Raw genomic sequence first — 12,927 nt, 5'->3', positions numbered from 1 at the left:
ATCCATGTCACTCTGTGCAAGAAACTTACTCCTTTGTAATACTAAATAGTATTTCATTATACAGTTATACCATACTTTATTAAATATCCTATTGATAGACACTTTCAACAACACCTGAGCTGTGTTTCCAGTTTTGACTTTTATGAATAAAGCTCTTATATGCATTCTTGTACAAAGCTTTGTGTAAACACATATGTTTGCATATAACTTGGGTAAATAGTAGTATACTTCTTGGCTACAGCATAGGTGTATCTTTAGTTTTATATAAAACTGCCTGACCTTTTTTCCCAATGTATTGTATAATTTTATGACTCTACCCAACAATATATGAGAGTTCCAGTTGTTCCACATCCTTGACAAATTAGATGTGACCAGTATTAAACAGTCTGATGGGTTTAGCGGTATCTCATTCTTATGTCTCACTCATATATATATATATATATATATACATATATATATATATGTAGAGCATATTTTGACATCATTTTCTCATGAAATATGAATGTGTAATCACCAGTGCTTGTTTCCAAGGTTGTAGAGTAGGAGGTACATGGCTCAAGCTAAATTTATCTGTTTTGTCTTTGGTCCATGAAGATACTTATTTTAAGCTTACTATTTCTTATTTTCTATTGTTATATTATCGATTTTTCTATGCATCTGGAGTGTTGGAGATGCATCAAATGTTTTCTTTCTGTGTTGTCTTGACCAGAATTGACATCTTTACCATTATATCATTAATTTTTGATTTCATGTCACCCTACTTTCTCTTAGTCTTATAAGAAAATAAGATTTAAAGGTTCTTTTGATGGCAGGATACAACACAAAGACAGTAGGATGATTTTAAAGGGCAGAACTTTTTGTTACTTACAGCTTCAAATGAGAGAAGGCTGCCAGGCAAGGCCCCATAGAGAGTTGCACCAAAGGACAGGGTAACAACAGCAAGGTGGAGCTGTAGTGGGCAGTTCATGTCTGCCAAGTGGGTGAGCTTAGCTAGATTTCTCAGGCTCCTTGTGGATTGGCTAATTTGAATAATTTCACAGGTTCTGAGGCATAGGGGCTTCCCCTAGTTGTCTAGTGCCTAACTATAAGGTGATTGTGGCTAGTACATAGTGACCTAAAGTGTGAGAGCCAAAAAGAGGCTGGTGTGTGGATTTAATTAGCTGCTCGGGAAAGAGAACTGACTGGCCTCTAGCCAGGCCTCAAAATGACTATAGTTACCATTAAAAAAAAACACCATACACTAAAAATTATATTCACAGGCAAACTAGACATGCATATATCAGTGCACCATTCTTGGTGGATTTTCTAAACTTTTTATGATACAGTTTGAAGGCTAATAAGTCATTGAACCTAGATTTGAGATATATAATAAAAACTGAAAATAAATAAATTGGAGTGCCTTAAAATTTGAAACTTCTGTGCATCAATGGACACAATCAACAGAGTGAAAAGGCAACATGCAGAAGAGGAGAAAATATTTGCAAATCATATGTCTGATAAGGAGTCAATACCCAGAATATGAAGAATAGTAGTTCTGGAGTGCCTGAGTGGCTCAGTTGGTTGAATGTCCAACTCTTGGTTTTGCCTCAGGTTTGTTGTTTTTTTTTTTTTTTTTTCCTCAGGTCTTGATATGGGATTGCAGGATTGAGCCCTGAATCAGGCTCCATGCTCAGCATGGAGCGTGCTTTTCCCTGTCCCTCTGCCCTTCCCCTACTTGCTGTCTCTCTCTCTCTAAAATAAATAAATAAATAAATGTAAAAAACTAAAGAACTACAACTCAAACAAAAAAACAAACCTGATTAAAAATGGCAAAGTAATTGAATAAACATTTCTCCAAAAGAAGATGTGCAAATAGTCAACAAGCACATGAAACAATGCTCAACATCACTATCATTAGGCAAGTGCAAATCAAAATCACAAAGAGGTACCATTTCATACCTATTAGAATGGCTACCATAAATAAATAAATAAAGTTGTTGAGAATGTGGAGAAATTATACTCCTTGTGCAATGTTGGTGAGAATATAAAATGGTGTGTCTGCAGTATGGCAGTTCCTCAAAAAAATAAAGATAGAATTGTTGTATGGTATAGCAGTCCCACATCTGTGTATATACCCAATAAAATTGAAAGGTGGATCTTGAAAAGATGTTTGTACACACATGTTCATAGAGGCATTATTCACAATAACTGAAAGGTGAAAGCAACTCAAGTGTCCTTTGATGGATAAATGGATAAATAAAATGTAGTATATACATACAATAGGATATTATTTACTTTTAAAAAGTAAGGAAATTCTGACACATGCTATAATATGAAAGAATTTTGAGGACATTATGATAAGTGAAATAAGCCAGTCCCAAAAAACAAACACCATGTGATTTTATTTATGAGGTATCTAAGATGATAGTTAAATTTATAGAGACAAAAAGTAGAATGGTAGTTGCCAGGAGCTGGAGAGGTGGGCAGTAGGGGATTGTTATTTAAAGGGTATAAAGTTTCAGTTTCGCAAGATGAAAAGAGTCTAGATCTGTTGCACAGCAGTGTACATATAGTTAACACTACTGTACAGTACACTTAAGATGGTTAAAATGATAAATTTTATGTATATTTTACCAGAATTTAAAAATTATTTAAAAACTGGCATCATCTTTATTGTCAGGAATGAATTATCATTAAGATAGTTACATGGTAACTATTATATATTATATACAATTATATCATTACTGATTATATAACATTATAAAGGCATGAATTTTATACAACATTAATAATTGTATTCAATATTTCTGCTGCTATTATTTGGATATTATTAAGGAAAATTTGAATTAGGGATTAAGTAATTTTAAAGCATACTGTAAGGATAAAATTAGCTCCTCCTTTATTATAAACATTCTCTGTTACCAGTGAGTCTGAAAAAAATTCTGGTGAAAAATTATCCAGTGAAACAACTCTGAAGACTATTGCCAATTAAATGTTAAGCATCTTACTAAACTTACTTTATTTAGGATTGGGATAATCTTTGGGGAAAAAAGAGATATCTATTATTTTTGGAAAGTTCCAATTCGAAAATGTGTGCTTGTTTACTGCAGAAAAAGCATAGTCCCTGCTAAAGGTCTTGTTTTACCAGAAACCTTCTGTCATCAGTAAGAAGTGACAATACATATATGAGAAATTAAAAGAAAGCAGAAGAAAAATGTTAAGGTGATACTCATAAATCTCAGTCTTAAAAAGAAGTCCAACATTCCTTTCAGCCATAAAAAAGAATGAAATTTTGCCATTTGTAATAATATGGCTCAATCTAGAGAGTATAATGCTGAGTGAAATAAGTCAAAGAAAGATACCATATGATTTCATTCATATGTGGAATTTAAGAAACAAAACAAATGAACAAAAACAAAGAAAAAAGAGACAAACAAAAAACCAGACTCTTAAATATAGAGAACAAACTGAATGTTACCAGAGGGGAGGCAGATGGAGGGATGGGTGAAATAAGTGAAGGGGATTCAGAGTAAACTTACTATGAGAAACATTGACTGATGTATAGAATTGTTGATGACTATATTGCATACCTGAAACTAATTTACTGAAACTAATTTAATTATACTGGAATCAAATGTTTTCTTAAAAGTCCAACACTCGGATCCCTGGGTGGCTCAGCAGTTTAGCGCCAGCCTTCCGCCCAGGGAGTGATCCTGGAGTCCCGGGATCGAGTCCCATGTCGGGCTCCCTGCATGAAGCCCGCTTCACCCTCTGCCTCTCTCTCCCTCTCTCTGTGTATCTCATGAATAAATAAATAAAATATTTTAAAAAATAAAAAATAAATTAAAAAAACAAAAAGTCCAACACTGCTAAAAGGTTAAGTAGTTTTCAAAATCACATTGAAATTGGTAAATTTTGAATGGCTTTTGTTCTACCTCACTTTAAATTGTAGTGCTTACATATGTTATAACACAGTTTCTTTACACATGACCAGTGCTGTTACCTTGGTCCTACTCTGTTCATATCTTCCTCTCTAGACAAGGGAATTTTGATTAAACTTGGCGTTCATGGTATTCTTACATTTTTGCTGAATTTGGATAAAGAATTATTATATAAATAGAGAATTAAAACGTTTAGAAATAATCAGTATTATAAAATCTATTAGGTTATTTTTAAAATTATTTATTTGAGCGGGAGAGAGCATGCACGCATGAGAGAGAGAGCACAAGCAGGAATTGTGGCAGAGGGAGAGGGAGAAGCAGGACTTTGGGATCATGACCTGAGCTGAAGGCAGATGCTTAACTGACTGAGCCACCCAGGTGCCCCAAATCTAGTAGGTAATTTAAAGTATGTGTTGATTTAGTGGAAAAAATGAAACATAGCTATTAGAATAGATTTATCAATAAAATTCTGGAATGGTGGTTCCCACCGGGGTCAGTTTTGCTCCCAGAGGATGTTTAAAAAAGTCTGGAGACATTTTTGATTGTCAAAACTGGCATCTAGTAGGCAGGGACCAGGATACTGCTAAACATCCTACAGTGCACAGGATGGTCTCCCAACAACAAATAATTATCCAGCCTAAAATGTTAATAATGCCAAGTTTCAGAAACCTTGCTCTGGAGGAGCTTCCTATTATAATGTGTAAAGGCTAACACTTGCAGTTCACAATAAAGCAACTCTAATATTACTTGGATACTACTTTTGGAGACTATGGAGCTGCTTGTGGATGAGTTCAACCTGTGAACTCAAAATAAGATATAAGGTACAATTTCTTTCACTGGCTAAATCACAAGGAAGTCCAGTTTGTGATCTGGACCATTACTAACACAGTGAACATGCCAGAATGAGTCATTATGAGCCCATGTTTAGCCAACTGGGCCTTCCATAGATGCCCTTCCAGTGCAATACTCAACAACCAACTGCAGCCAATTTCAGTGTACTGATTCAAATATTTAAAAGCCTTTGAAGATCGTGCCATCTGATTGCTAGCCAGCAAGGTAAGCAGCTCTCTCTGGAGATTTATGATGGCTGCCTGGACATTTATAGGCATGCCATAAAGATCTGTGAGTTCTCCCTCCAGAAGACCAAGTACCATGGTCTGGTCACTGTAGCCAGTGGAAACTGTGGATGAGATATTTTTTCTACATGCATCATGGCCATAAAAAAAAAAATCCCTTGGTTCAGGAACAGAGCTTGCTCAGAACTATCCTCACAGTGTTTTGTTGATCAGAACTGGAGGTAGCAACATTTCAACAGATATACAGCCAATGTGTGGTTCTAGGCAGAATAGAGGGACTATTTTATCCTACCACGTCAGAGACCATGGCTATGTGTTCATGCCAGGGCTTCTGTCACCTGCTCCTCGTGAAGTCCAGCAGGAACCTACTTTGTTGGTTGCAGCTCAACATCAGCCAGGATGATGTGCTGTATGTGCTGAAAGAAGAGTGAGGGGTTTTGATATGGAAAGACGGTGACCTGTGATTTTCAAAGAGCTTGACTTCCATTTACTAAGCATATGGAATTATTGTAGCAAGGTATACTGAATGGAAATGAATGTATCATGCATTTTGAATCCTCCATTAAATATGTTTTTTTTCCAGAAAAGAACAATTAAATAGCCACCTCCCTATGTCAACATGCACTTCTTTGGCACATAGTTAATCCTGAAGCCATGTCCTAAAGTTGAATTTTTAGACACTAAAACATTCATTTGTTCACCAAAGAACTATATATTTAAGCACAAACCAGTTCCATGATCTTGATCCAAAGTTAAAATCAGCTCTCTGGATTTCAGTTTTGTCATTTTTAAAATGGAGAAAAGGAAGAAAACTAAGAATACTATGCTCTTAATATATTACATTTTTTCACTTATTTCACTGTAATTCCTATAGCAAATGATGGCGATTTGTAAGCATATCTTATTACTTCTTATTACTTAGATTGTAAATCCTCAAAGAACTGGAATTAACATCTTCTATATTTTGCTTTCTTCAACATCTGTCACAATGTCTGGCACAAATATGTAAAGCCAAGTAAACAACAAAATCACCTCAATGAGACTGCAAGGATATTTGCATAATTACCAAAGACTTTAAACAAACCAGAGTGATTTTCTTTTTAAGAAAACATTTTATTCATTTACTTGAGAGAGAGAGACAGAGAGAGAGAGACAGAGAGAGAGAGAGAGAGAGAGAGAGATATCACAAGCAGCAGGGAGGGACAGAAGGAGAAGCAGGTTCTCCACTGAGCAGGGAGCCCAACTCAGGAATTGATCGTAGGACCCTGAAATCATGACCTGAGCTGAAGGCAAATGCTTAACTGACTGAGCCACCCAGGCACCCCCAAAGAATAATTTTCTAGAATAATGGTAAAAGTTACACATATATATTTACATACATAGGGGATTATAGCAAACATGTGAATTCAAGATGGAAGTGAGAAAGTAAAGAGAAAGAAAATGAAAAGTGGACCTTCTATCTTAGCCAAGTTTTGTTAAGAGTAGCAAAGCAGGACATGGTGGAGCTAGCCTGAATTGACCTACACATTGCTGAAAATTTTTTGTTTCCTTATTTCAGTGATTTACTTCCTCGGTTCTGTGGCTGTAATATTGGTTCCTATTCTTCTCCCACTGCTTTTCTAATTCCAGATATGTCTTTTAAACATTGAAATGTTTAATGTTCTTCCTTTCACCTATTGCTCTATGTGTGTGGCATCCTATTCAGTCATTGTTTCATTCTTATCATTATGGTGTCCAGATATGTCCTGGAGCTACACGCTAAATCCAGCTATCTGCAGGCACCTTAAACACAGCATATATGAATACTGCACTATTCTTTCCCCAGCCAAATTTTTGTTTCCTTCTAGATTATTTTATATCTTATTCAGTTATACCAAGAGCCATCTAATTATTCCGTCTAGATATCTGAGGTTCATCTTTAAATCTATTTTTACTTTTTATTAAAGATTTTACTTATTTGAGAGAGAGAGAGAGAAAAAAGAGAGAGAGAGAAAGAGAGAGAGAGAAAGATAGTACAGGAGGAGGAGGAGAGGGAGAGAGAGAAAAACTCCAGAAGACTCCAGGCTAAGCACAGAGTCTGATGCAGGACTTGATCTCAGGACCCTGAGATCATTATCTGAGCTGAAACCAAGAGTTGATCGATTAGCCATCTGAGCTGTCCAGGCACCCCTAAATCTCTTTTCCTTTCAACCCTGACATCAAATTTGTTATAATAGTCTTTCAGTTTTACCTTCTAAATATTTTTAACAAGATCCCTTCTATTCATTTTCATAATAACTTCTTTATTTCTTTTTTTTTTAAGATTTTATTTATTTACTCATGAGATACAGAGAGAGAGAGAGAGAGAGAGAGAGAGAGAGAGAGAGTCACAGGCAGAGGGAGAAGCAGGCTCCATGCAGGGAGCCCGACGTGGGCCTCGATCCCAGGTCTCCAGGATCACGCCCTGGGCTGAAGGCGGTGCTAAACCGCTGAGCCACCTGGGCTGCCCTAACTTCTTTATTTCAAGCCTTACCCTAATACCTCACTATTACAAAACTTCCTAAATATGCATGTTGGGTGAGTAATCAGTAATCAATGACTCCTCAATCAAACTGTGTAAACCCTCCTTGCAAAAAACCACCAACATGATTGATTTTTAAAAAACAATACTTTAGGGGCACCTGGGTGGCTCAGTTGGTTGGGCATCTGCCTTCCCTTTGGGTCATGGTCCTGGGGTCCTGGGATCAAGCCCAGTGTCAGGCTCCCTGCTCAGTGGAGGGTCTGCTTCTCCCTCTCCCTTTGCCCTTCTGCACCACCCCCTCACTCATGCTGTCTCTTGCTCTCTCTCTCTCAAATAAATAAAATCTTAAAAATAAAAAAGCAACACTTCAAATATTCAGCTACTTAAAATGTTCCCATGAGTCCTAGTTAATCATAAAACGGATTCCACAATTTCTAAAAGACTTATACGAGGCTCTGTGTGACCTGACCCTCTTTCCTATCACTGACCATTTTCTGCCTCAAATTTCAAGCTCTGGTAATCCAGAATGGCACTTGTTTCCTTCATGTACTATGTAGTTTTGCTTTTCAAAACCTTTTCTTATAATGTACAAATGGCCAAGAATATCTTCTGCCCAATCTCTACCAAATCTCTTTCCTGTCTCCATTCCCATAGCCAGTTCATAATCATACCATTTACCAATATGTACGTTATTTCTTTCCTGAATTCCTCATCTTCAGTGCTTTTACATGCTTCTCCTAGGTGTCCAATAATACTATGTACATTTTTATTATTATGCTTGCTATATTGTTTATTTTTCTATCTTCAGTGTTTATTGCAATGAATTATAATTGCTACTCAGTGCTTGTTGATTGCATAAATCTTCAACAAATGGAAGGAAAGAAAGGAGGAGAAAGAAAAAAGGAAGGAAGGGAGAAAGAATGGAAGGAAGGAAGGAAGGAAGGAAGGAAGGAAGGAAGGAAGGAAGGAAGGAAGGAAGGAAAGTAGACCATTTTTGACATTTCAGTATCTTTTTCATTCTTGAAAGAGGATGGAAGATACTCTACAATGGATTGATATTTTACTTTCTGTACCACAAATATCTCATGCCTTGATATGCCAGATTTCCTCATCTATCAAACCAGATGGTTTGATGTAAGCATTATATATGGCAGTTCTCTCTCCAGTGTTAATAATTTGTATTCAAACTGCCGATTTCTAAGATGAGGACTTTCCCAATTATTAATTTTTTCTGGTCTCTTGATTTAAAAGGAGTAATGCCTTTTATGGCAGGTAGACTCGCTTCTTAAATTTATTGTCCATCTGTATTCCACTTTAACTTAAAAATTGGGCACCGTGCTTGCAAAGAGATTTTTCTAGTCCTCTCAGCTCCATAGCCATGTCTTCTTTTATTCAAGAGGTACTGCAGCTGTCTTCTACAGCCAGAGAGGGGGAAAGTTTAACAGTACTTCTGTATCATGTCCAAAGCTTCCATTGTTACAAAATATGCAGTCTCGCCGCTTATTTATTGCCAACTACATCCTTTATTATGCATTTTCTATCTTCATAGATGGGTATAAATATAAATAAAACACCAGATAAAAGGAATGTAAAACAACATGACAGTGAATTTAAATGGAAAAATGAAATAAGGAATTCTGAGAGTGGAAATGAGACATAAATATCATTTCTATATTTTTGAAGAATCCAATTATACATTCTATTTTTATACTAGGTATATTAAAATATAATATAAACCTGCTTTAAATCCACAAAAGCAATAAAATTTAAACATCAAGGTTGACAATCTCATTATATGCTATATTTACCTATTCTCTAGATTGCTTCATAGATGACCAAAGAAATGAATTTCTATCAATCATGAAAATTTCTGGCCCTCAGCCACTTCCTGCAGATCCCATAGTACAGTAACTATTTATCTGAGAAATCCAAGAAATTAAGTTTTAATAAATGAAGAAATTACAGTCTTTCTCCTTCTCTGGATTTCTGCCGCATAATTTCCACTAACCTTCTTTTAAAGATTTTTTTTATTAGAGTGTAGTTGACACACAATGTTATATTAGTTTCAGGTGTACAACATAATGATTCACCTTCTGTCTTCATTAAACTTCTTATTCAAGTCATGTCTCATTTATCCATATTTCAAAGGACTATAATATAATGCTGATTGTTAAAAGTCCTAAGTACTGCAAGTTCTTCTACTTAAAAATTTTTATAGCAGTCTTTAGAAGGAAATTCGTTATGACTGTTTATTTTCAGTTTTGACTAGCTAACAGTTCCACAGAGAAGATAGAAGTAGCAATGAAATTATCCCAAGATAAAGAACATAATGGGGTATGAAAATTTCTTAAATTAGGTAATGGTGAACTCTACCACATTTAATGATCTTACTGAGCATCTGGTTTTTGAGAATTAGAGGCAATCAGAAATTAGTACACTCTTCTGATTTGAAATTAAATGTTCTTTACAACAGTCAAGAACTAAATCTTTTAGTTCACTTCACCACCTTGGCTCAATACTTTTTCTATGAAGAGACATAATCTCCTTTCTCATTAACCATAATAAAACCCCCCTACTCCAGAAATGAATTTGGATCTCAACATTCTGAATGAAGTGATCTCCTCTTACATGAAGCCTGCATCTTTATGCCATTTGTGATTTATCCATCTATCCATTTATTGATGTAGTTAGCATATACATATATATTCAGCTCCTGTTGTATAGCAGGCAATAGACAGGAGACAGCAAACTTTTGCTGCAAAGGGCCAGATAGTAAATACTTTAGGCCCTACAAGTCACATGATGTTTGTCACAGCTATGTCACAGCTATTCAACTTTGTTGTTATAGTATAAAATCAGCCAAATATAATATACTGTGTGCCTGTAAAATTTTATTAAACAAAACAGTTGGTGGGATGCATTTGTTCAATGGGAGGTAGTTTGCTGAGCCCTGAACCTATGACAGACACTTAATGATATATAGTAAGCAAATATAATAATCAAAGTGATAATAGAAAAATTTTAGAGAATAAGAAAAATGCAAAGCTTTTGGAAGTTGGCTGAAAGTCCTAGACATCTGGATATAGGGCTATTAAGACAATATATTCATATTTCAGCCAGAAGCAAAGAGAGGAGGGTGTAGGAAAAGAGAGGGAGGGAGGGAAGGAGGGAGGGAGGAGGGAAGAAAGTAGAGAGATATCGATGGTTGGTAAATATAAGAATATCATGGTTTCCTTTAAAACTTCAAATTAACATACTATCTATTTATTAAGAACAAAGTGTTAACAATTTTTATCTTAGAAAAAATTAACCCAACATACAATGCAATATGCAGTAGTAAATATTATTTAGCCAAAAGTAGGACTTTTCAGAAAGAATATATGTGTATACATGCATACATACATACATACATATAGATATGTGTGTATGTATGTATGCATATATGAATGATTGGAAAAGTAATTGACTAAATAAAATAGTTTTGAAAATGGTAATTATGTGAGGTGAAGGATATGTTAACTAACCTTATTGTGGTCATTATATTGCAATATATAAATAAAATATATATATATATCAAATCATCACATTGTACACCGTAAGCTTACATAATGTTATATGGTTAATTATATCTCAATAAAGCTGGAAAAAGTAGTTTTGAGGACAATATTTTCTGCATGAGAAACAGTTTTTTTAAAATCACTTTTTTATATGAAGATTTTCAGGAATACTTTTTAGGTCAAAACTCTGTGACTGTATATCAGAAAATTAAATACATAAAATTTTATTTGAAATGCTTTTTTAAAGTATTAAAATTAACTCCAAAACATTTACAGATAAATAACACAGGATTATAAGATTTGATGCATATTTGAACATTGTCATAATATAACATGCCCATAGGGAAAAGAGCAAAGTTAAAGAATAATTCATTCTTTCTTTTTTTTTTAAGATTTTATTTATTTATTCATGAGAAACACAGAGAGAGAGAGAGATGCAGAGACACAGGTAGAGGGAGAAGCAGGCTCCATGCAGGGAGCCTGAAGTGGGACTGGATCCCGGGTCTCCAGGATCACACCTTGGGCTGCAGGCGGCGCTAAACCGCAGCGCCACTGGGGCTGCCCTCATTCATTCTTTCTATCATCATTTTTTAGCCCTTAGTATAAATACATGGTTGGCATGTAAAATACTTAAAAATGTTGAGAGTGATATTATAAGATATTATGTACTATAGAACTCCCAAAGACTAGTTCTTGTTGAGTATGAAAATGAATTAAAAACAGTCAGATCAGGCTTACTAATAAATACCTGAAGAATCTCAGTTGGGAAAATCATCCACTTCAAACTTAAATCCTGGAGTTAGGTTTTGGGGATGAGGTTTAAATGGTCATTTTTCCATTCTATTGTTAATATTTGCTGGGCATTCTTCTTAGGGTAATGTTTCCTCAGCAAATAATTTCCCTTTACTTTATTAAATACAATATATAAAGTGTCTAAGATATCTTAGGCATACAGTACACTTTAGTTACATTTTAAAAAGATAATCTTATTTTTCTTAATGTGTCTCATGTGAATTCTTTGTTTTCCATAATTACAGCATTATTTTTTTAATTTAAAATTTGTTTCAGGCCATCAATGGAGACACACACCAACTCTCTTGGCCACATACTTTTGAACATTCTTTAAAACTGATATGATACATTTAGGTTATACCACCTTTATCTATAAGATATTTTAAAGTAATGTGGGATCTCTATTAATAATATATATGGAGAAAAATGCATGCTCACTACTTATAAAGTGATCCACCCTGATGTTGGATTATTTTGAATATGTAATATTATTTTAAATTTAAAAAGTACATTTCAGAAAATGTTTTTCAAAAATATATTGAAGAGGAAAATAAATTTACCTCTCAGTACTTAGGAAGCAAGGAGATCAGACACAATGCTAATCATGGAATACTCACTTGTGGTTGTGTGCTAAGCTAGAAGCTACAGACATGGAAATGGAACAGAAAACTGAGCATCCATGCTCTTGTGGAGTTCACAGGCTACTAGGGCAAGTAATTTTTCAAATAAATAATTATGCAAATAATTAAAAAGTTGTAGTTGTGATCAATGCTTTTAAATGCAGAATGTTTTGAGCAAATGAAACTAGGAGATGTGTCTTTTTCTGGAGATGGAGAACCTAGAACTCATATTATTGGGTGTAACAGAAGAGTAATGCTATAGTCATATGAGGTTAAAATGAAACTATTGCTTAGAGACAAGGAAACCCTGCTTGTCTGCTCCATGCAAATTCTCTTTGAGATGACCAACTTGTCTAGGAATTCATCTCTCCTACCCTGTGACCTTCTGATTCAAAGATTTACTGAGGTACTCTATGAATTCTATATTATATTCCAAAGAAAATGAAAAAGAGCATTCAGTTT

General features: G+C 34.9%; 1 long non-coding RNA gene across 1 annotated transcript in view; it reads left to right on the top strand.

Moving 5' to 3' along the window:
- Window positions 1-12,927, top strand: part of LOC112655784 (uncharacterized) — a 30,737-nt gene that overhangs the window by 982 nt on the left and 16,828 nt on the right. The window lies entirely within an intron of this gene.

Source organism: Canis lupus, chromosome X, assembly GCF_003254725.2.
Source record: "Canis lupus dingo isolate Sandy chromosome X, ASM325472v2, whole genome shotgun sequence".
NCBI classification, from domain to species: Eukaryota; Metazoa; Chordata; class Mammalia; order Carnivora; family Canidae; genus Canis; species Canis lupus.
The sequence above is the reverse complement of the archived record's forward strand: the minus strand, read 5'-3'. Positions and strand labels throughout refer to the sequence as shown.